Source organism: Peromyscus californicus, unplaced genomic scaffold, assembly GCF_007827085.1.
Source record: "Peromyscus californicus insignis strain IS unplaced genomic scaffold, ASM782708v3 Scaffold_16__1_contigs__length_79575227, whole genome shotgun sequence".
In the NCBI taxonomy this organism is placed as follows: domain Eukaryota; kingdom Metazoa; phylum Chordata; class Mammalia; order Rodentia; family Cricetidae; genus Peromyscus; species Peromyscus californicus.
In genome coordinates, this window is record NW_026294458.1 from 33,864,857 (window position 1) to 33,886,642 (window position 21,786).

General features: G+C 38.7%; 1 protein-coding gene across 13 annotated transcripts in view; it reads right to left on the minus strand.

The window, feature by feature from the left end:
* Bbx (BBX high mobility group box domain containing) overlaps positions 1-21,786 on the minus strand; it is a 247,743-nt gene that overhangs the window by 173,406 nt on the left and 52,551 nt on the right. The window contains exon 1 of one of the 13 annotated variants that reach the window (XM_052740852.1): positions 19,566-19,802. The exons of 9 other annotated variants lie outside the window; for them this stretch is intronic. The gene's annotated coding sequence lies outside the window, so the exon portion shown is untranslated. Of the gene's footprint in view, positions 1-2,082; positions 2,369-19,565; positions 19,803-21,786 lie in introns of those variants that run through there. 3 more of the 13 variants (XM_052740859.1, XM_052740851.1, XM_052740858.1) reach the window with 3 other exon arrangements.

Below are 21,786 nucleotides of genomic sequence, written 5' to 3' on the forward strand. Positions count from 1 at the left end.
CGCGCGCGCGCGCGCGCGTGTGCAAGGAAAATCTGGCACTGAGTTCAGCCATGTTACACATGGAGATGTGTAGAATAACTGAGCCACTGGTTTTGTCTTTTGTTTCCTAAGTGTAAATCCTAGAACTACAGTGGAAAAGAAACCCTACAAGCATGGAGTAGGAGAGGCCTAATTTAAGTATAGTTCACATGAAAAGAGCTAAGAGCCTTAGCTGACTCCATGCAGTCAAAAGCACCAAGGTCAACTTAACCACTGAAAAACCAAGGAGATGGTTCAGAACAAGGGCTCCAGCACTCTTCTGTCTCTGTATCTTCTGCATCCTATGCTGGACACCACACAGCCAACCAAAAGGACAGTTAAGCGCAAAGAGCATTCTATTTAAGAGTGATATTGGCAAATAAGGGCAATTCAAAGAAGGGGGGGTGTCACCAAAATGGTGAAGGAATTCTAAAGACTAATGGAGCTAGAAATATTTAGCCTAAAAAAGTTAAGTCTTGGGGTAAGAAATACTGTTGATTATCTGATGGGCTGTGTGTGACAGAATTCAGACCTAAGAGGACACATGCCAAAGCAGATCTGGTGACCACACAGATGATATCTAAAAAGAATCAGTAGCTGGTTATTTAGGTGAGGCAACTGTTAACAGTTCTGACTACATTAGAAATAGAAGGAAATGACTTTGAAACTATCAATACCCTGGCTCCACCTCAATCAATTAAATTAGAACCTCTGGAGGAAAGACTGGGTAATGGTAGATAGTAAAAACTCTCCTTGGTTTCTCACATGCAGCTATACATAAAAATGACCACAGTAAAAAGAAAGTATCCATCCACCTGCCAGTGTATGGTATCAGGGGATTCCTTCCTAGGATCATTCATTCATTTATTCATTCATTCATTCACGTGTTCCTTTATTCTTCTCTGGTGTTAAGAACTGAACCACAAGTTTCCTACCGCTGAGTAACAGTCCCCAAATCCACAACCTTTTACATATTTAGCTTGCTAAATTCAGCAGTATCTTCTAGAGCACGAAGATTTGCTCTTTATAAATATTTGAGAAGTTAAATCTCCTTTAAAGAAAAAAATAACCATTCTAGAGGATAGAACTTAAGTTGGATTATGACACTTAGCACCTATTCGTGACAATAGGTTTCAAGATTTCCGTGTTGATGGTGTGCAAAAGTATGTGCACGATCATATGGAAATAACTAATTGAATTACAATATATTACTAACTGAAAACATGCCAACATTTAAGAATTCTTCAGTTTCTTCCCTGACAAAAATAATTAAAATCAAGCATAAAATACTTCATAGTTTGGATGGTTTCTGCCACTAGTAGCTTATCCAATCATGTACATGATAAAGTATATATTTTCCTATTTTTGACATTTTCTAAAACTTTCTGTAATAGAATATCCTAATTTTAAGTAGTAAAATACCCCATACTCCCTTGAGTGTTGGTTATATTGTTGTTCATAATCCTTGTCCCTGGCTACTGAATAAAAACATTATAATCGCCCTCAAAAAGACAAGCCATGAGTATTCAAAGTGCTCTGGGCAGGCATCATTGGTCATGGGCTATGCTTCCAGATTTTAGTGACCCCTCCAGATTTTTCCATTGCCATGTATTTAGATTATGGTAAGGCATCAACCATTTCCTTTTACATCTGCCATCTGCCAGTTCAGAAAGCTCCTAATGAGTCTGAAGCTTCTTCTAGGCCACTTGAAGTCTCTCTCATTAATCTTTGTCATGTGGTTCATAAATAATGAGACAGGTATTAAAGATCATCATCTTGTTTACTGACAACCACCACCAAAAGAGTCTGCAATAACACCTTGGATCTTACTAGACCCAGGCAGGCCAGGCCTGAAGGAGTTCTGATGTGGGGACAGAACACACAGATTTAACATTTTTTTTAAGCCACTAAGCTGGTTAACTGCACTAGGTTTCAAGTAATGATTGCCATTTCCATACCAAAACCTTAGGAAGAATTACAATCCTCCAGCAGCTCAGCAGCTGCTGGACGGGCAGTTCACTCCACAGCCACAGTCAGTCACCTTTCCATTTTCCAAGCACATACCTCTCACAGAAATGTTTTCAGTGCAGCAGTCTACTGAGCTGGTTGTAACACCGGCACGATGTGACAACACAATTCATGATGGCTTTGCTTTTTCAGCCTGCACCTTTCTTTTTCAAAACATCGTTTCCTTGCTTTCTATCCCCCAAAGAAAACCAAACAAACAATACTTTCAGAAAACCTGCCCTAGTCTTACAAATATATGCTTTCAGAGAAGGCAGACCAGCTCTACACAACAGCTTTCAGAGAAGCAGGAAGCTGATCTGAACAGCAAAGAGAGCAGGGATGGGGCGGAGCAGAAAGGAACTGAGCTGGGGAGAGCGAAGCACAGACAGTCCTGGCGGCTTCTAGTTAGTTATTGACAGTTTCATCTAACAGCACGGATTTATGAACAAGAGCATCAGACCTGTCTTCCCTTTTCTTTCTTTTACGAATCTCTGGCAATCTAGTGAACTATCAGACAGGGGAAAGTAGGGCCTCCAGTTGCAGGGAAATGATGTAAGTTTCCCACTCCCACCAGCCCCTGCTCTGCCAATCCACCTCTACTCTGACCTGTGACTATCCCCTCCCCCTCTCCCTCCCTCCCTCGGCAGCCCAGGAGCTTAAGGCCCCCCCGCTTGCTCAGCCCTGTAACACACAGTGGCAGAAAGTATTCAGCAGCAGATAAGGCATATGTGTGTGTGTGTGTGTGTGTGTGTGTGTGTGTGTGTGTGTGTGTGTGTGTGTAATTTTTTTTTTGTTTTAGGAAACTCCTCAAGAAAAAGTACATGGTTTTCTATTTAAAAAATAATGCTGAACAGCCCAAAGCTCGTCAGTCCACAGGATAAAGGACATTAAGCAGGACAGGGGTAAGGAATGCAATTCAGCCAAAGGCTGCAGGTATGAGGTAGCACAGCATGTAATACTGGAGTCAGAAGGCTCAGGGCTACCTTCCTCATACCACCTCTGTAACCTGGGGCTACTGGCTTAACCTATGGTTTCCTTTTTGTAAAAATGGAAGGAAGAACATTAATATCAGAGGTCTCTTGTACTACGTTTATGAACTGACACACCCTAAAAAATAAGGCAGGAGCCAAAAAGTAATCTGTGGCTGTTTACTTACAAAATTACATATATAATTCCTTATATTAAGCTATTTAAAATATGCTCTGCCAAAGTACTAGCCATGTAAATGGACTAACAAGAGAGATACAGGAGGAACAGTCAGAGGGGACTCAAGTTTTGATCCTGATCTGGAAAATGTATACAGAATTAGGATTCTTAAGACATGCTCAAGAAAGGACAGCTTATAAACAGATGCGTGAAAGCAACTAAGATCCATGTTATCACCCTAAGACAACATTTACTATTTACCTGGGTCAGCACTGCTCAAGTTTAAAGGATACAACAAAAACTAAATGAAGTATAAATAAATAAATAAATCGATAGATAGATAGATAAACGTTTTAATTAAGAGCCCATAACACATGCTTCCTAGCATAATAGCCTTCAAATGGAAGCATGCAAACTCCTGTCAGTATTTGACTTTCCAGAGGTGAAAGGCACAGGGACGTTAAGTGGTCCCCTAGATCACTCTCATTCATACCCCTCTCTAAAGCTGGCCAACCTTGGACTGCCCCTACAGAGTATGGACACTTTTCTGATCTCCCCCTTCCCAGCCACACTCACAATTAGAGCTCACATCTCACACCCAACAAAACTTAACCCTTAGGAGAGTGGCGAGAACCAAGCAAACTCCTTACAGGATACAAGGTGACAATTAGTACTGCCAGTGGATCATGAACCACTCATTCTTCTGCCACTCCAGAAGCTTGCCAACTCGTAACTTAAAATTGGAGGACAACCAATTAATCATCCACTGATAAATCATTAAAGATATTTTTAACTGATGGATCACTGTGTCCGTGAATATAACCCACAAATTCTCCGCCCAAATATTTCTTATTCTCTTCAAGGTTATCTATATAAACAAAATTTCACATTATATACATTAGAAGGAATGAAAATGAGTATTAGTCTTGAACAATGCTAATTCACCAATTATGAAAAACACCAATACTGCATTTCATTAAGAAATACATCTTAATTAAAGTATTTTACCTCTAATATTTTAAGAATTCTTAATTTAATGCATGTTATTATGATCAGTGTGCACTAATCACTTTGATAGGTTTTTAAATAAGAGCCATATGTTCTTGTAAAATTAAAATATTTATCACAGAAGTATGAAGTGCTCCATAATAAAATTTTAAACATTGTAATAATAAGGTAAAATCCAGTGAGAAAAATACAATAAAAAGTTTAAGCACAAAAATAAACTGTAAGATTTCAGACAACTGAAATGGTGGGTGGTGATGGCACATGCCTTTAATCCCAGCACTTGGGAAGCAGAGGCAGGCGGATCTCTGTGAGTTCAAGGCCAGCCTGGTCTACAAAGTGACTTCCAGGAAAGGCGTAAAGCTATACAGAGAAACCCTGTCTCAAAAAACCAAAAAAAAAAAAGATTTCAGACAACTAAGGGGTAATTAGTAAATGGATAATGTAAAATAACAAAGCTTCAGTGTTTGACTAAAATAAATATATTTAAGCAGGAAAATAACCCATTCTATAAATATCCAATATTTATAAGAACAAATATACCATCAACAAGAAATTTAAACTTAGGAATTTTTTAAATTTCACTTAAATAAATGAAAGAATGGCTATTTTCCAAATTATTTTACCAAAACAATGATGTGAACATCATTCTGGTGTCCCCCTTCTTTCCAATCCCAAATACTTCTCAAGAGTGAACAAAGACCCAGCAAACAAGAACAAATACAGCAATCTAGAGCCTCGGGTGAAACATTGGAGCGACTAAGTGGTCAGGTTGAACCCTGCTCCTGTTTCCCAATTTTAAACTATTCTGTATGAAAATCTTTCCAAAATAGGGGACTTGCTTTCATCACCATAATTTAACCTTCCCTAGTGTTTCCCAAGCAATTATCAGTAGCACCAATCCTGCTGAGTATTCATATTCTCCAAACCAGGAAGCTCCTTTTGAGGAATTCTGCATTTCTACCAGGAAGCTGAGAAAGTGGAACCCCATGAGCAGGCTTAATCCCTGGCTCCTGTCCCTGGCTGCTAGCTCCTGCTTACACTGCAAACTCTGGAAAGAGAGGGACTGGAACAGTCCTCTAACACTCTTCCCTCCAAAAAGAAGTTAATAACTTCTTAAACTATCTTACAAAATAAAGCGGGTTCACAGGCATGCATGTCCTTCGCTTAAAGATTCTTACTAAAATTTATATTGCCGGGCAGTGATGGTGCACGCTTTTAATTCCAGCACTCGGGAGACAGAAGCAGGTGGATCTCTGTGAGTTCCCAGGACAGCCTGGTCTACAAAGTGAGTTCCAGGACAGCCAGGGCTACACAGAGAAACCTTGTCTTGAAGAACCAAAAGGAAAAAAGAAATGATACTATTCCAGGTTTTCCCCCTTTTGTGGGGTTCCTCTTAACCCTTCTTTCTCATCACCTGCATGAATCCTCCTCCCTCCCATTCTAATTGCTGTAGGTGTGGAAATCAGCCAAAAGTGAGATCTCTTTCATCCTACTAAAAATGGAATGAGTAATGTGACAACCAGAAAACACATCAATTTTGTGGCACTTATTTCCAAAGGTCATATAGGTTCCAGATCAGTGCTACTAAGTGCTGAATAATGTATACAAAGCTTTAATTGTACATGTCCCAGCCAAGCCTCAATCTGCTCTGGTGGAACTGAAATCTCAGGAGGGCCCTATGTATTTTATATCTGTGATGCTGATTTATTTTAATATCAGATCCACTCCCATCCAACCATTCACACAAATCCTTATTAATTTTATTAATCATCTGCTCACTAAATGTTTTTGCTTATTGTTCTGTTTGGGACTTGTGGTTTCCAAGTTCCTAGCTCAGACAGTGCCCCCTGAGCCCTCAGACTTCTTTAAAAACAAAAGGAAGCACCAAATAAGCCTTCCACTTTTACGAAATAACAAATAAAATTCAAGTAACATCAGCTGTAAGACAAAGTCTTTTAAAGTTAACTTATATTTCCTATTCTATTTTGAGTATCCACATTGTAATTTAAGACCCCCATTCTCATGAATTATTATACTCTATAAAATGCTACCATTATTTCTAAGTACTGATTACAAACGTAAGCCTCATATGTACTGAAGAGAATTGCTCAGGATTACAAATCAGAATGAATGCCAAAAGTTGAATGTAAGCCTGTAGAAGGTCCAGCCAAGTCCCCTGCCCTGGCACCACTGAAACAGCCAGTAAGGAGAGGTAGTAGTAGCCCTGCCCCATCTGTAACAAGGCAAGGCACCTTGTTTTAGTCAAGAGCAGACAGGCATTCTACACTTACACAGATCTGGATTTGAATCCAGAAAATTGAATTGTGGGAACCTTACATAATTTTCTCAAACCTCAATTTCCACATCTACAAAAAATAATAGCCCTTGCAAGGGATCAAGGAAATACTATCCTTAGTACATCATCACAGTTACCAGAAGGAGTTTTCTAAATAATAATAATAGTAATAGTAGTGATGATGTAACATGTTTCCAGTAATTCTATTATATAGCAAGTATGGTTTTTATTTTCCTTTTATCAATGAAAAAAAATATGCTGTCCAAGACACTGTCCAATTTGCCTAGGCCACAGTGTCAAGTGCAAGAGCTGACACTGACGCTAAGTAGCATGACTGTGGATCTCACAGTCAGAACGATAGGCTCTGGAGATAATTACATTACCAGTCACTTTGGCCTCACCATTACCATCATCTGTATCTCTACCTCTTCCATCTACTTTTTCTGTAGTTAGCTTGAAGGCCTTAGGTCTAGTAGTCACCCCAGTAATAACATACAAAGGGCAAAGAACTGTACTGAGAATGAAGGGAATAAGGGCTTTAGAGAAATTAAAAACAAGGCTGGTCCCTAGAAGAAAAAAAAAATATGAAGCAAAATGGAGGAACTAAATAGAGGTTTGACACCAAGAATGCAATACAGGGAGAGAAAGGAGAACTTAATACCAAATTATATAAGGTGCCTAACAGAATAAAAGGAAAACTGGCAAAGCCCAACATGTATAATAATCCTTGCCTACTTAATAACTGCTATCTGAGCCTGTTGGGGAAAAGTGACCATTTTAATCAACCATCATTGATATGTGCAAGCATGTTGAGAAGCATTTACATCTCCAGGTACCAAGGTATCAAGATGCCCCTCAACTTGTAAACTGCAAATCTAGCTTTTTGCAAATCTTAAATTATACATTCATGTAAAACTATTTCCTGGGTTGCTTAGAGTATCTGTGTTTGGGCTTTTAATTTACATGATTTTTCTCTATTGCTTCAATTTAAATCTTAAAGACTTTTTTTCCCCTGCTTACAAGGTTTAGGGAAAATCACATTTGCTCACTGTCTTCAGTAGCATCAGGCTGCAAACTATATGCATATAACCTATTAGACCACTGATGGCCCCATCTGTGACTCGGTTTTGGTTTTCCTATTTGCCCTACCAAACAGGCCTAATGGTCCACACATACATAAAATCTCAGTACCTAGTCAACTGTGTGGCTCTCAATTCAGAACCAAGACTGTTGCAAAGTTTTTAATAGTACTTTCTAACTCAAAGAGTCAAGATTTTCTTTGCAAATGCTCTCAAAGTCTGTTACCTTAGATCACAAGTGATTAAGGGTTAGTAGATTAGCGATTACTTCCACTGGCAAGTAGTGGGGAAAGTTAAAAGGGACTCCCTTAAGTTGATATTTCAGAGTCCATGTTCCTGACTATATGTCTAGTGTTCAGTGTTCAGACAAAACATACACCTTGGAATCATGATCACTTAGAACTTATTAAGTACCTCAGAGACTTATCAATCATTTGGGAAGGGTGAGCGTGGGTATGTATGTGCATCTCCAGTATAGGGGTGAGCACAAGCTCACTGTCAGACAAACATGCTCAGATTGGCTGATTCATTGACTGCTGCTATCAGAAGTGCCACAGGTCAAATGAAGACCACACTTGAACTACCAATGTTGTGTTGAAAGATATAGCAGAACCCAAGAGGTTTTCAAGAAGAGAGCATTAGCTTTATAAAATTATATAGTTATAGTCATATATAGTCAAAGAATTTTACAAACATTCTTGAAGCTTTCATTCCCACCACTCATTAAAAATAGCATGCTAACAACATTTTTGCCTTAATCTGGATTACACTTGTGTGCGTACTTGTGTGCGTGCGTGCCTGCGTGTGTGTGTGTGTGTGTGTGTGTGTGTGTGTGTGTGTTACAAGGGACTGGACACAGAATTGTACACAGGCTAAGTAGATTTCTACCTTTCATCCATAGCCATAACAACTTATGATGATCTTAATACACCTTTTTTTTTTGGTTTTTTCGAGACAGGGTTTCTCTGTGTAGCTTTGCGCCTTTCCTGGAATTCACTTTGGAGACCAGGCTGGCCTCGAACTCAGAGATCCACCTGCCTCTGCCTCCCGAGTGCTGGGATTAAAGGCGTGCACCACCACCGCCCGGCTTAATACACCTTTTTTAATATAAAAAAGTAATAGTTGAGGCAGGCTGGGTTGAATCCCAGGGGAGACCTTGCCTTGGAGGAGGTAAGAATGGGGGGTGGATTGGGGAGGAAGGTTGACGGGGTGGGAGGAGGAGGACAGGGGAATCCATGGCTGATATGTAAAATTAAATTAATTATAAAATAAAAATATTTATTAAAAAAAGTAATAGATTACATTTTTAGCCTCACACTCTTTCCAATTTTACCAAATACAAAAGTCATATTAAACTGAAGAACTAAATAATTCCTAATATAACCTATAGGCACATCTAACAACAACTAAATTATATTCATAAAGTCAAAATTTTTAACATAAAGTTTTTGGTATCAAATAATTACAAAGGCATTATATAAATTTGCATATAATTCACTGGGAAGTTACAAATTCCATCACCACATACTTTCAAATATTTCCCTCTTTCCTTCCATGAAATCTTACTAAGGCTATTTCAATCATTTTCATTACTCTATCTCAATGGAACATTTCTTTTATTATTAGACATTTTGAAATAAACAGATGTTACTGTAGGACTTGGGCCTTTTCTTCCTTGTAAGCTGACACCAGTATTAACAGTGTATGTCCATTTATTTTTAATTTTCTAAAAAACAAATCAATTATATTTAATAGAAATACATTCTCCCAGCCAGGCAGTGGTGGCACATGCCTTTAATCCCAGCACTCAGGAGGCAGAGGCAGGCAGATCTCTGAGTCAAGGCCAGCCTAGTCTACAGAGTGAGTTACAGGACAGCCAGAGCTACACAGAGAAACCCTGTCTCAGATTTTAAAAAAAGAAAAAGAAAAGAAATACATTCTCCCACCTCAGTACATATATGCATATATGGTTTATTTGCATGTTCATTATTGAGTATGTTTGCATGGGTATGCCCACATATGTGCAATGTGCATGTCTGTGTGCACATTTCTATGGAGGCCAGAGAACAACCTAAAATATTCCTCAGGAGCTGTCCATTATGTTTTTGTGAGACTGAGTCTCTCACTGGCTTGAAACCCTCCAAGTAGGCTAGGCTAGATGAGCAGGAAACCCTGAAGGCCTGCTTATCTCGACCTGCCCAAGGCTTGTGGGTACCACCATGTGCTTATAGGTTCTGGAAATCAAACACCAAGGCAAGCACTTTACTGACTGAGCGATCTAATCAACTGCCTGTGTGTCCTTTTATCTGATAATTTTCCCAAGAAAAATATTCCTTCTACATCTTTTTAACTGAGACGTTTCGCATTTGAAAGTTAAAACTTAAGAGTCTTTTAGTCTTTCTGGTTACAGACACATCTAAAACTCATCTACAATAGCCAAATATTTACCAAAAGAAATTTAGCAAATATATCTTACAAAAACATTCACTTCAGAGAAAGCCACCAAGGTCACTATTATTCCTATTTTACAAAGCAAGACAACCCAAATCCAGAAAGGTGAACCAACATTTCACCTATTTAAGTTATAAAGTCAAAATTGTAAGTAGGTTTTCTTACTCCAAGTCCGGTACTTTTAGCATGCCAAAAAGTTATCAAAGTATTTGTCAACACTATGCAGGGAGGTGGGGAAAGTTTGAAGAATTCTAAATGAGTTTTCCTTTTCTCACCAACCTCATCTAACTAACTATGTGAGTAACTAAGTCCTGTATTTTTTTAAAGGACTCTCACTGTTCCCCTGAATTCTCTAAGCATGGTTTGATCTATTTTTATTATTATTATTTTTGTGACTTCCTTCACCCTCCTATGAAAAATGTCAAAGGAGTTTGCTGGAAAATGGTCTAATTTTTTTTTTCTTTAGATGGGTATCATAGTAAAAGATAAATCTGAAGGCTTTCTTAAGATAAAGCACCAATAAGAAAAAAAAGTATTGATGTGGCTCTGTACTTAGTATGTCATTTCCTCCTTTAAGACTGGATGGGTGGTCTATCGGGGTTGTCATTAACCTTTGGGAAATTGGCTGATTCCCGAGAGTGGGTAATGCCTGGAAGCGGGCATTATTTTGAGTTGTGTTAGGGAAATAAGGTCATGAAAGGTCAGCAACTAGGTTTCTGGAGATATTGGAAGAGGCATACTGTGACGCCACTGGAACTACACACGACTGTGCTGCCACTGCAGAGTGGAATCCCTGCCCTCACACTACCAAACAGGTCACTCACGGTTATCTGCCCTGTCTCGGTGCTGGGTACAGGCCCATGGCACAGCTTTATCTGATGAAATAAATGACGAGTCAGTAAGCTTCAAGATATGAAGCAGAAAGGCAAGTAGGCCCCCATGTCACCAAGGGAGGATCTATGTGGAAGCAGGTGGGGGCTCTGAGCAGTGCTTAAACTTCCGAGTAGCATGAAGAAGAATGGCAAAGCAAGGCAGAAAAAAAACTCAAACAGGTGCATATACGTAAATGCACATTAAGAATTCTCAGTTTAGCCATGCTATAAGGCGTTTCAGTATTATGGTAATTATTTGATCTTTAAAATCTTCATATTTAACTAGGTTCAACCTATTGACAAAGAGCCCATGGAATGGTTCCTTAGAAAAAAGATTCCAGTGATGTTTACTATAGCAAGAATCTTAAAAGGTCTTATTAATAAATTCAAACCTGAGGCCAGTTTTTGGGGTAAATGCTGGAAGATCAGAGAAGCAGAACAAGCCACAGCTACCTCACCTTACCAGTTCCTCAGCTGATCCTATTTCCTCAGACTGGAAGCCTCTGAGTCCTCATCCAAAATGAATCTCAGCTCTACTGCTGCTAGAAGCCTGAAAGCTTAACCAGCTCTAGTTCCTGGTCCTCACACCTTATATACCTTTCTGCTTTCTGCCATCACTTCCTGGGATTAAAGGCGTGAGACACCATGCCTGGCTGTTTCCGGTGTGGCTTTAAACTCACAGAGATCCGGATGGATCTCTGCTTCCCAAGTGATAGGATTAAAGGCATATGTGCACCATTTTCTGGCCTCTGTATCTAGTGGCTGTTCTGTTCTCTGATCCCAGATAAGTTTATTAGGGTGCACAATATTTTGGGGAACACAATATCACCACAGTTTACAAAGGCTCACTCTAAGGAAATACTTAAAATATAAAATTGTAAATCTCCATATTATAGATGTGAAGCCATATATCCTGGCGTGGGAGGGTGGGGAGAAATGACAGGATTAAGCCAGGATAAATGGACCATTTTAGACCCCAAAAATGATGAAAAGCAATAAAAGAATAGCCCAAATTCATAGCATATGAAGCAAAGTTGCTAGCCAACTATGAAAATCACTTTCACTGAAAAATTCCTTTTCCTAAATTCTGTTCCTTCTCTAAATAAATCTTTAAGTACCACTGTGTGCCTTATCTGTGATTTGAAGGCTAAAATTCTCAAAACAGGTACAGAAATTCTGATATGTCTCTGTAATTGAACAATAATCAGGACAACTGTTCTTTCTGATACCTTCCCAAAGCGAATGAAGAGTAAATTCTATTTCTGAGCATGCTCCTGCTCTCTCTCTCCTCTCTCTGTCTCTCTGTGTCTCTGTGTCTCTATGTCTCTGTCTCTCGTGTGTGTGTGTGTGTGTGTGTGTGTGTGTGTGTGTGTGTGTGTGAAATTCATGACCTTGTGCTATGTCCTTAGCCCCTGCTTCTAAGACCTTGAAAAAGAACTGCTTAGTGGCACTACTCAAAAACCACATAAAGACCTAGGCTTCTCTGTGCTTCATGGTACCAACTGAAATCATCTGAACATTTAAACCAATGCTGTTGCACGGAAAGCAGCTAGGAAATGTGAGTCGTATGTTGTCATTTCAGTTATATTTTTTGTTTTAGATTCATTTATCTTATTTATGTGCACAAGTGTTTTTGCTACATGTAGGTATGTGCACAACATGAGTCCCTGGTGCCCACAATGTTCAAAAGAGGGCTTCAGATCTCCTAAAACTGGAGTTGGGGTGGTTGTGAGCAACCTCAGGGGTACTGGAACTGCACCCAGGTCCTCTGTAAGACAAATATAACCTAACTCCTTCCTCTCGGCCACTTCTGTTATGTCTTAGTTTTTAAATAATTACCTAAAGGAAGAGAGAACTTGATCAATAAGGCAATCTGGTAGCAAAAGGAAAACCACTGGATCCGGAAGTAGAAAACTCAGAGAATAATTCAGGATTAGGATTTAACTCTATTGACTTCAATTGTTCTCTGTTTCTTCTATCTAAAAAACTGTTTCCAGTTGTCTTATAAGAATCTAGAGAAAGCAGCTGGTGAAATACAGCATCCCTAATTCATTATTTTTATCTTACTTGGGATTTTTAAATATCAGTAATCTTACACAATTTATGTTGATTTTTATTTAATTTGGAACTTTATACTCATAAGTTTTCACTGGTAGATATGTGATTTTTGTTGAAATAAATATGGTCCATGGTCACATCACTACTGACATTTGACCCTTGGTGTTTTGGCCTGGTAACCCCAAATCCTAGTACATGGTAGGAATTCTACCTTTATCATGATATATGCCCAGTTGTTACCCCATCCTTTTATACTTTTATGCTATTTTTTAAAAACAGCACTATGACTTTCTTATATTACTAAAAATATTAATTAACACAACCTTAATGACTGAACAAAAGATTTATGTATTACGAAGTAGATTGGGAAATGTACACAGAGAAGCTAAGCATTTTGAACCAAGTTACTCAGCTTAGGGTGGGGCTTTGAACTGGGATTTGAACCTCAAATACCCAATTCAAAATTGCTTCTCTGAGTAACACCACACATTACTCCCTGCCCTCCTACAGCTCACTGGGCATTTTAGCTACCGGCTTGTCTCCAGGATAAAATGGCTATGCAGCCCAGGCTTCCTTACTGTTCCTGCACTATCTAACTCCACCCTGAAACTCCAAGATCCTTCCCTTAACTTTTGTGATTAAGCGTCTTTCTACAGCTCTGTCAGCCCAAACGCTTATCAGTGTGTATGCTCACTTCTCTCTATCTCCCTGGCCTCGCTCCCCTCCATAAAGCCCCCTAAGAACAATCAGAACCACCATTCATTCACTCTAATGCCGCCACCACAGTTCCTTATTTAGCACCTACTGTGTAACAATTACAGTTCTAGTCACTAGAAAAGAGGGCAAAACAGACAGTGCTGCTGACCTCATGGGACGAAAAAGACAAACAAGTGAAGAAATGCAAAGGTAAGTCCTGCCCGTGATGTGCATTGTGAAGAAAGGTAATGTTTGTACTGAGTGGCTGGTTTTCTGAAAATTTATTTTACGAAACTGTGAATCACAGAAAGTAGGGATTCCTAGTCCCCAAACTTGCACAGAACAGATACATTTTAGTAATTAGTTAATTAGGGGAAGTATAATGAGGGAGGGAGGGAGGAAGAGAGGGAGGAAAGGAGAGAGGGAGAGGAGAGGAGGGGTGGGGAGGAGAGGCAGGCTTCAAACTGTGATTAAAGCTTTCGTCCACAAATTTTGCTTTCCCCAATTAGATTGTTAACTCAACAGCCAGAGCCCTGAGCCTGCAACTGTGCTATTCTGGCCTGGTAAAGTGTCATCTAAAGTGAAGCCAGATCCTCTTCATTTCTATCCTCTCGATCAAGCCCCCATTGACAAAGCCATGCTACCACAGACCTCTGCATCTGCCCCAGACAGGTTCTGCTTTGGGACAGCAACCAAAACTTTAATAACAGAAGCCAGCAAAACGAAAACCTCAGACTCTTAACTCTTTAGGAATTGTGAGAAAAGCAATTTCTAGTATAGATTATCTAAAATTATAAGAAAATCCAAAGCATTCCAATATGTAACTAAATTCTTTGCCCTTTTTTGTTTGCTTGGTTTTGTTTTTGTTTTCTGTTTTTTAATATGCTTGACTATGGCACCTGAGAGCAGTGCCCACAGTGGCCACAAGAGGGCATATGATCCCCTGGAGCTGGAAACAGACAGTTGTGAGCTGCCAGATGTGGATGCTGGGAAGTGAACTCAGGTCCTCTAGAATAGCAGGCAACACTCTTAACCACTGACCCATCATTCCAGCCCCCTAATATGTAACTCAATTCTTAAGAGCTCTTAAAAGCAATTCAATTTCTACTTTTAAATTACTTTATAAAATTTAGAAGTAAATATATTTTAAACAGAACAGGAAGATAAAACTCCCCAAAGCATGTTCATAAAAAAAAAAAAAAAAAATTAATTACCACTTGCATAAGCATCAGTTACCACAGTCCTTTAAAGACAGTGATTCTCAAACTTACTCAGCCCTTAAGGACAGTGATTCTCAAACTTAGCCTTGAAAACAGAAGTAAATACACTAACAACCTTGTAGACACATTCTGAACCCATAATTTTCTTACTATTCTATTGTTTTCCTTTTAATCATTTATGGAAGTAAAATAATTCATTATTAAAACCAGGTAGAATAACACATACAGGAGGCAGAAGCAGGTAGATCTCTGTGAATTCAAAGTCAATCTAGTCTACATAGTGAGTTCAAGGCCAACCAGGGATACATATTAAGACTCAGTCTCAAAAAGAAAATGAGTAATAGTTAATAACAATTAGATGTAGATTGTTCTGTCTAGAACATAACTAGGGGTTGTGATACTTGGCTTCCACAGCACAGGTTTAGATACAAAATTATCAGATAATTTGATTTCAGTATTAAAAACAAATCAACTATAAAGTAGTTGCATCAAGTTCAGAAAAAAGATGCTGTGTACAGGTTACAGGTCCTCTGAATATATACTGTAGCTTTCAGCTAGTACTTTTATGGGACTCCTTAATGTGTAAACTAGTGTGTCTTGATTTTTGTGCCTTCTCTTGAGGCTCTTTTTTCTGTTGGCTTGCCTTATTCAACTTCAGTATGATTTTATCTTATTTTGTTGTGAAATGTTTGTTTACACTGTGTAAACATATGTCACTGTGATTGGTTTAATAGAGAGCTGAATGGCCAATAGCCAGGCAAGAGAGAACACGTGGGATTTCCAGGAAGAGAGAACACTGGGAAGAAGAAGGGCAGAGTTGCCAGCCAGATATGGAGGAAGTAGGATGGAAGTATGATGATGAGGTAACAAGCCATGTGCCATAGCATAGATTAAAAAATATGAGTTATAGATTAAAAATATGGATTAACTTAAGTTATAAGAACTAATTAGGAACAAGCCTAAGCTAAGGCCAAGCATTCATAATTAATAAGCCTCTGTGTCATTATTTGTGAGCTGGCAGTCCCAACGAGAAAGTATTGCTACATTATTATATTTTATTTTGTTGTGGTTTGTTGTTATCTCTTAGAAGCCTGTTCTATTCTAATGAGAGACAGAAAGGGAGTGGATCCAGATGGAAAGGAAGTGGGGAAGAACTGGAAGGAATAGAGGGAGGGGAAATTATATTCAGATTATATTATATGAGAAAAGAATCTATGATTAATAAATGGGGGAAGAAAAAAGACACTTTGTACAGTTTAAAGTCCAATTTATTTTGAATAATAAAATGTATGGTCTTTTTGTTTATAAATAAAGCAGCCCTATGAAAATTAGTCCCAAAACGAAAACTGAAAACTATTTAGCAGATAAATATCCCAACCTCCCTACCGACTGATGCAGGGGCTACCTGTGCTAGGCAAGTGCTCTACTATGGAGTTATACCCTGAAAACTTAGAATATATATACTTATAATATATATTTCATGAAGCAAAATTAGCACTTAAAAATGCAATTTTCTCTTTATATAATTACTAATTACTACAGGATCTAATGATGCTGGAGAGATAGCTCAGTATTAAGAACACTTGTTCTTGCAGAGGACCCAGTTTAATTCCCAGCATCCTCATGGAGACTCACAGCTGTCCATAACTCCAGTTCCAGTGAATCTGACACCCTGTTCTGACCTCCACAGGAACCAGGAATTCATGAAGTATGCTTGCATACATGCAGGCAAAACGTTCACATACATATAATAAAATAAATCTTTTTTAAAAAAAGTCGAGTTATCTTGTACTGTTGGTAGTAGGAGGTAAACCATTTATGCAGCTTTTAAATCATTGATAAAGTGGTTGAAAAGTTTATCTACCAGGTCCTGCTATCTCTTTAAAGTTTAAAAGTTACAGCAGCAAACCTAACACAGTACCATCCTAGTTAATGAAAAGGCCTGCGTCTAAGACTCAAAACTATTTGAAATACAAAATAACCCCATAATGCCAAACAAAAATAAAAACAAACAAACAAAAAGCCCATTGAAAATCTTCTGTATGGCTAAATTTAACAGGCAGCAGGTCCCATATATTTAAAGCAGGCCCTTAAACTTCACAACATGTTAACTTTAACTGTGATTGTGAGTGCAGTAATTCACATTTCCCTCACTGTCTAATGGCTGCTAACAACCTTGGAAATAAGCAAATGATAATGGAGGAACTCCTACAGCCCAGCTTTGTTTCTAAAGAACAGCATTACAGTTTCCAGGTAAGCAACAAGCACACTGCACTTGCACCACCACTTCTTACCCGTCACAGAAACAATGGCAACTGTACACTTACAAAATAAATAAATAAACAGAGCACGATTCAGAGATTCTTTGTTAAATTCCATTTATGGAGGCAGAAAAGTGTTATGAATTAGTGAAAAGCTTAAATTTTAAGCTTTTTTCTTTTTTAAAATCGTTAGAGCAGAACATGCCAAACAGCTGACCAGGTAAAGTGCTTACCCATGCAAGCATGATGACCTGAGTTCGGTCCCTGGCATCCTCATACAGATGGAACTCACGGACTCCACAAAGCTCTGCTCTGACATCCACACCCACCCACTCACCCCACACACACTAACAAGACACCTGTTAAAACAGAAACTTCTGGAACTCAACTGCTGCGCATTATAACATTATAGCCCTGCGACGAAGCACCAACACAGAAGCGCAGCCTTATTTAGGTGCCAACAACCTTGAGGCAACACATTGCTACTTTATACAATAAGGAACTGAATTCATGCCTAGGAGCTGACTTAAAATGGGTATTAATTGTTTGACGATTGAATGGCTAAGATTTTCAAGGATACTCCCTTAACTGGCAGAATAGGATACTAATAAGCCTAAAGGCATAACTTCAGTGCTTCTATAGAAAAGAAACAATATTTTAAAAACATGCTAGTCTTACAAATGTTGTCTAGGTAATAAAGAATAAATGACTTTAAGCAAAGCAGAAAAATGTTTTAAGAGCTTCCACACATGGTATCTATATGCTAAAAATTCTCAGAAGTTGCAAAAATTTTTTTCCAAATATTTCCAAATTTGCTACTTATAGAAAGTACTTCAGAAGTACTCAAAAATATTTCTGCAAGCAAATAGAAATATTTTATTAATCAAAAAGTTAGGCAAAATATCTAGTGTCTGAACAAACTAAGAAATAACTATTTCTGCTTCAATCTTTAAATTTTAACTTACAGAATCTTTTTTACAGAAGTATCTCAGTTCATCTTATGCATACACTATCAATGCAGAAATACTATGTAAGTGATCTAAACTGTATTAAATTCTGATAATAGCACTACTAATAATATACCATAATTCTTTTCTAAAAATATATGACAAGTATTCCTCAGAGGACATAGTATATGATTAATAATAAGATTTAATAAATTCTATAAATTCTGCCCTGTTCCTAGTATACTGTATTTATGAACAACTCAAATCCTTACCTTAAGTTCCTGTTGGCCAAATAAAAGACATGGCTAATTCAAGATACTAAACATATAGTATGAATGCAGTGGATACAAACCAAACATCATCAACTCATACCCACAACACAGGAGAACTAGCAAACCACTAATTATAATTTGGCATGCAATTCTATTCATGAAGCTACTTTTTAAAAGTCTCTGCTTAATTCCAGTTATTATCTATTTGGCATATTTAAAACACTGTTAGCATCTGAAGACAGAGGATGAGGAAAATATGGAACCTTCATTTCAGACTCAGTAAGAGCCACATACCAATGAAGGATCACAGATAGAAACTGTCTGAGTTTAAGACCCATAAAAGAGACAGGAGTGGTGGCACACTCAGGAGCCAATGGGTTGCCAGAAGTTCAAGGCCAACCTTGGCTATTTACTAATTTTGAGAATGTCTCAAAACAAAGAATGGGTAAGGTATAACATCACTTACTCTACTCATACACACAACACAGTACTGGGGTTACAGAGGCAGGTGGATCTCTGTAGCTCATGGCCAGCCAGAGCTCTATAGTGAGGCCTTGTCTAAAAACAAACAAGCAAACAAACAAAATCATGAAAGGTCAGTCCTTTCCAAAAGCACACAGCAGCAATAGCTATAGAATAAGCATAATTATTCTACAGATGCTCAATAAATGAAACTTTATTTGAAGGTACTTGAAACAAAACCATGAGGTTGTTTGAAAATTCAGAAACTTTATGGCTTCTAGTGAAATATATAAAAAACAAAACTTAAGAATGCATTGATGAATAATAGTTAAACATGTCAACTTTAAAAAGGATCAGGTTAAGTTTAGGCTTTCCATTTAAAGATTTATTTGCATAATTCTAGAAGACTCAAATCATGACATTTACTCTTACTTAAAATACTAATATTTTTAAACCAAGGGATAGTTTTTCCTTGTAACATACCTATATATCAGATACATTTTTAATAAAAATTTAAGAATTCACATTTAATATAATTGACATCAAAACACTACAATGTTTTACTAATTAAATCTGATAGGAAATCTTACTGCTATCGACAGGGAAATAAAATAAATTCTAAGTACATTTTATTGCATGAATGTGAGGGCATAATATAAAAACAATGCTGTACATCCAAAAGAATTAAAAATCATGGTAATGTTGAAGGGGAACAGTGAGAATAATCATCTTAAAAATCAACTGAGGAAAACCCAATGCATTTAAGACCTACCTTCTGTCCAAAGTACTGTAACAGAGCCATGTCTTTAAAATCAGGACGACAACAAGCAGAAAAAGGAAGGAAGGAAGGAAGGAAGGAAGGAAGGAAGGAAGGAAGGGTGGACCTACAATCTACTTTTACTATAATGTTTCACAGTTTTCTATATATGAAACATACAGAACTGATAAAAAGATAAAAAATTATGTAGCCCAAAACATGATTAAAATTATCTAGACTGCCTACAAAATAACTTAAGTAACCAACTTTACATAAAAATATTTTTCTTACTATCTGTTGCATTTAGAAATAAGTTTTTCAAATCCAATACAGTTATTGGGGTGGGGGAGAATCCACTGCCATAAACAATGATAAAATCAGCAAAGATATTCCAGAGCTTGCTAGCTCAGAATCCTAAAACATTTAAAACCTACAGAAAATAAGAATAAGGACTCTGAACTCGTCAAAGATAGGGTGTTACTGTCCTTAAACATAAACAACTGAATGAAGGCAAGGACCAGGAGAGGCAACTCTGTGTCTGATTTAAAAAGCCCAGGGCTCAAACTGGAGAAGAACAAATCGCACCAATAGTGAGGATTACTCTTTTAACTTTTTCTTTCTGGTAATAAAAGAGGCGCCCTAAACATAGGTTAAGTGTCTAAGGAGAAAGAAGCATAAAGAAGTCCGTTGGGATGGGAGGGACTACAGAGCATCCATCAACATTTCCTTGAAAAGGCCTGCCAGGCTCTCAGAAGTTACACTTAAATAATGTGACCCTTTCCCGAGAGGACAATAAGGAGACAGATTAGACCCTTCAAGAAGTGATTCATCCCGGGACACGCATGGAGAGAGGGGATCCTACATAAAGCCTGGGCCCTCCCTGTGTGTTTGCTTAAGCCGCAGCACCGCTCTCTATGGCCCTTTAAGTGGGAAGTCTCTTTAAGGAACCTAAAATCACCGAACAAGTGACTACAGCAGGCTCGTAATGGAGTGAGAAACACACAGACTGCTCCAAGAAGACTGTAGGCAGCACCTGCTCTCCTCTCCTCTCCAAGCCTAATCAGAAACGAAGCCCAGTGCATGGCCTGCCCAGGCCCTTTACAAGGCCACTCATCTGACTGAAGAAAACTTAATCCCAGGCAGTAAGATGAAACAATGGAAAGCAGATTTTAGGAGAAAAGCAGCTCGCATAAACAACTCCGGAGGAAATACAATCAGAAAGAGATCTCGTGCACTCTGCATGCTCATGGAGATCTTCTCGCCCTAACTAGGGCTGGAGTACAGATTGAGGGTTCATGGGGTCACAGATTACACCAACAGATGTAAAATCATTGGAGGGGGGTCTCCTCAAAATTTAAATAACCACCTATCTCCACAATCTCAAAATTAACCCATCTCAACTAGAGAGTAGCCTCTTGCAAACATCTTCTGCCACACTTCCAATTCTACCACCGTCTTTCATTTCGCGGGAGGAGGGGAAATGTCGCAGGTAAGGAAGGGCTCAGGGAATGTTCATCTGCTCCTGTGAACCTCGGTGCCGGCTGCGCAGAGGAGGAAGCACTTCGACCGGAGCCAGTGTGCTGCGCTTCCCCCTCCTTCCTGCAGATGGAGTCAGACAGAGAAAGAGACTGCTTAGGGCCGGCCCAAGAGCACCGGAGGCTCTCTCAGCAGACTGGCAGGAAAACGAAGCCACAGAAACCCCGTGCTGCTAGAGAGAAGGCAAATGTAGACGCTGCTGCTTTGAAAACACCGTAGAATTCTAACCTAGTCACTGGCCCACCATATTTTCAGTACACACAAAAGCTAATCAGAAAAGGTTTCTGATAACTACTGATAAATGAAGTTTAAACCCCACCCTCTCTCCCAGAGTCAAGTCCGTGTCCCTAATAGGAGGCAAGGTGGTAAAATGCCCTCTCCTGAATAAATTTATATTCAAGTTGTTCTCGTCTGTAGCGCCTTGCTGTTGCCTGGAAACAGGAAACCCTTCCCACCTACATGCTTCCTGACAACGCCCCCCCCCCACACACACACACACACACACAATGTCTCCCTCTTACAGCTCAGTGAACGTACCTGGTCATGCTTCTAGACGCTGTTTATCTTAAAGAGTGATTCTTCAAAACAGAGCAGCGGCCCTAGTCTGCCGTCTAACTGCTTAGACAGCACACTAACTAGCCACACAAAGGAGTACTGAGAACTTGAAGTGCTTATTCAATTAGATCCAAAAACACACACT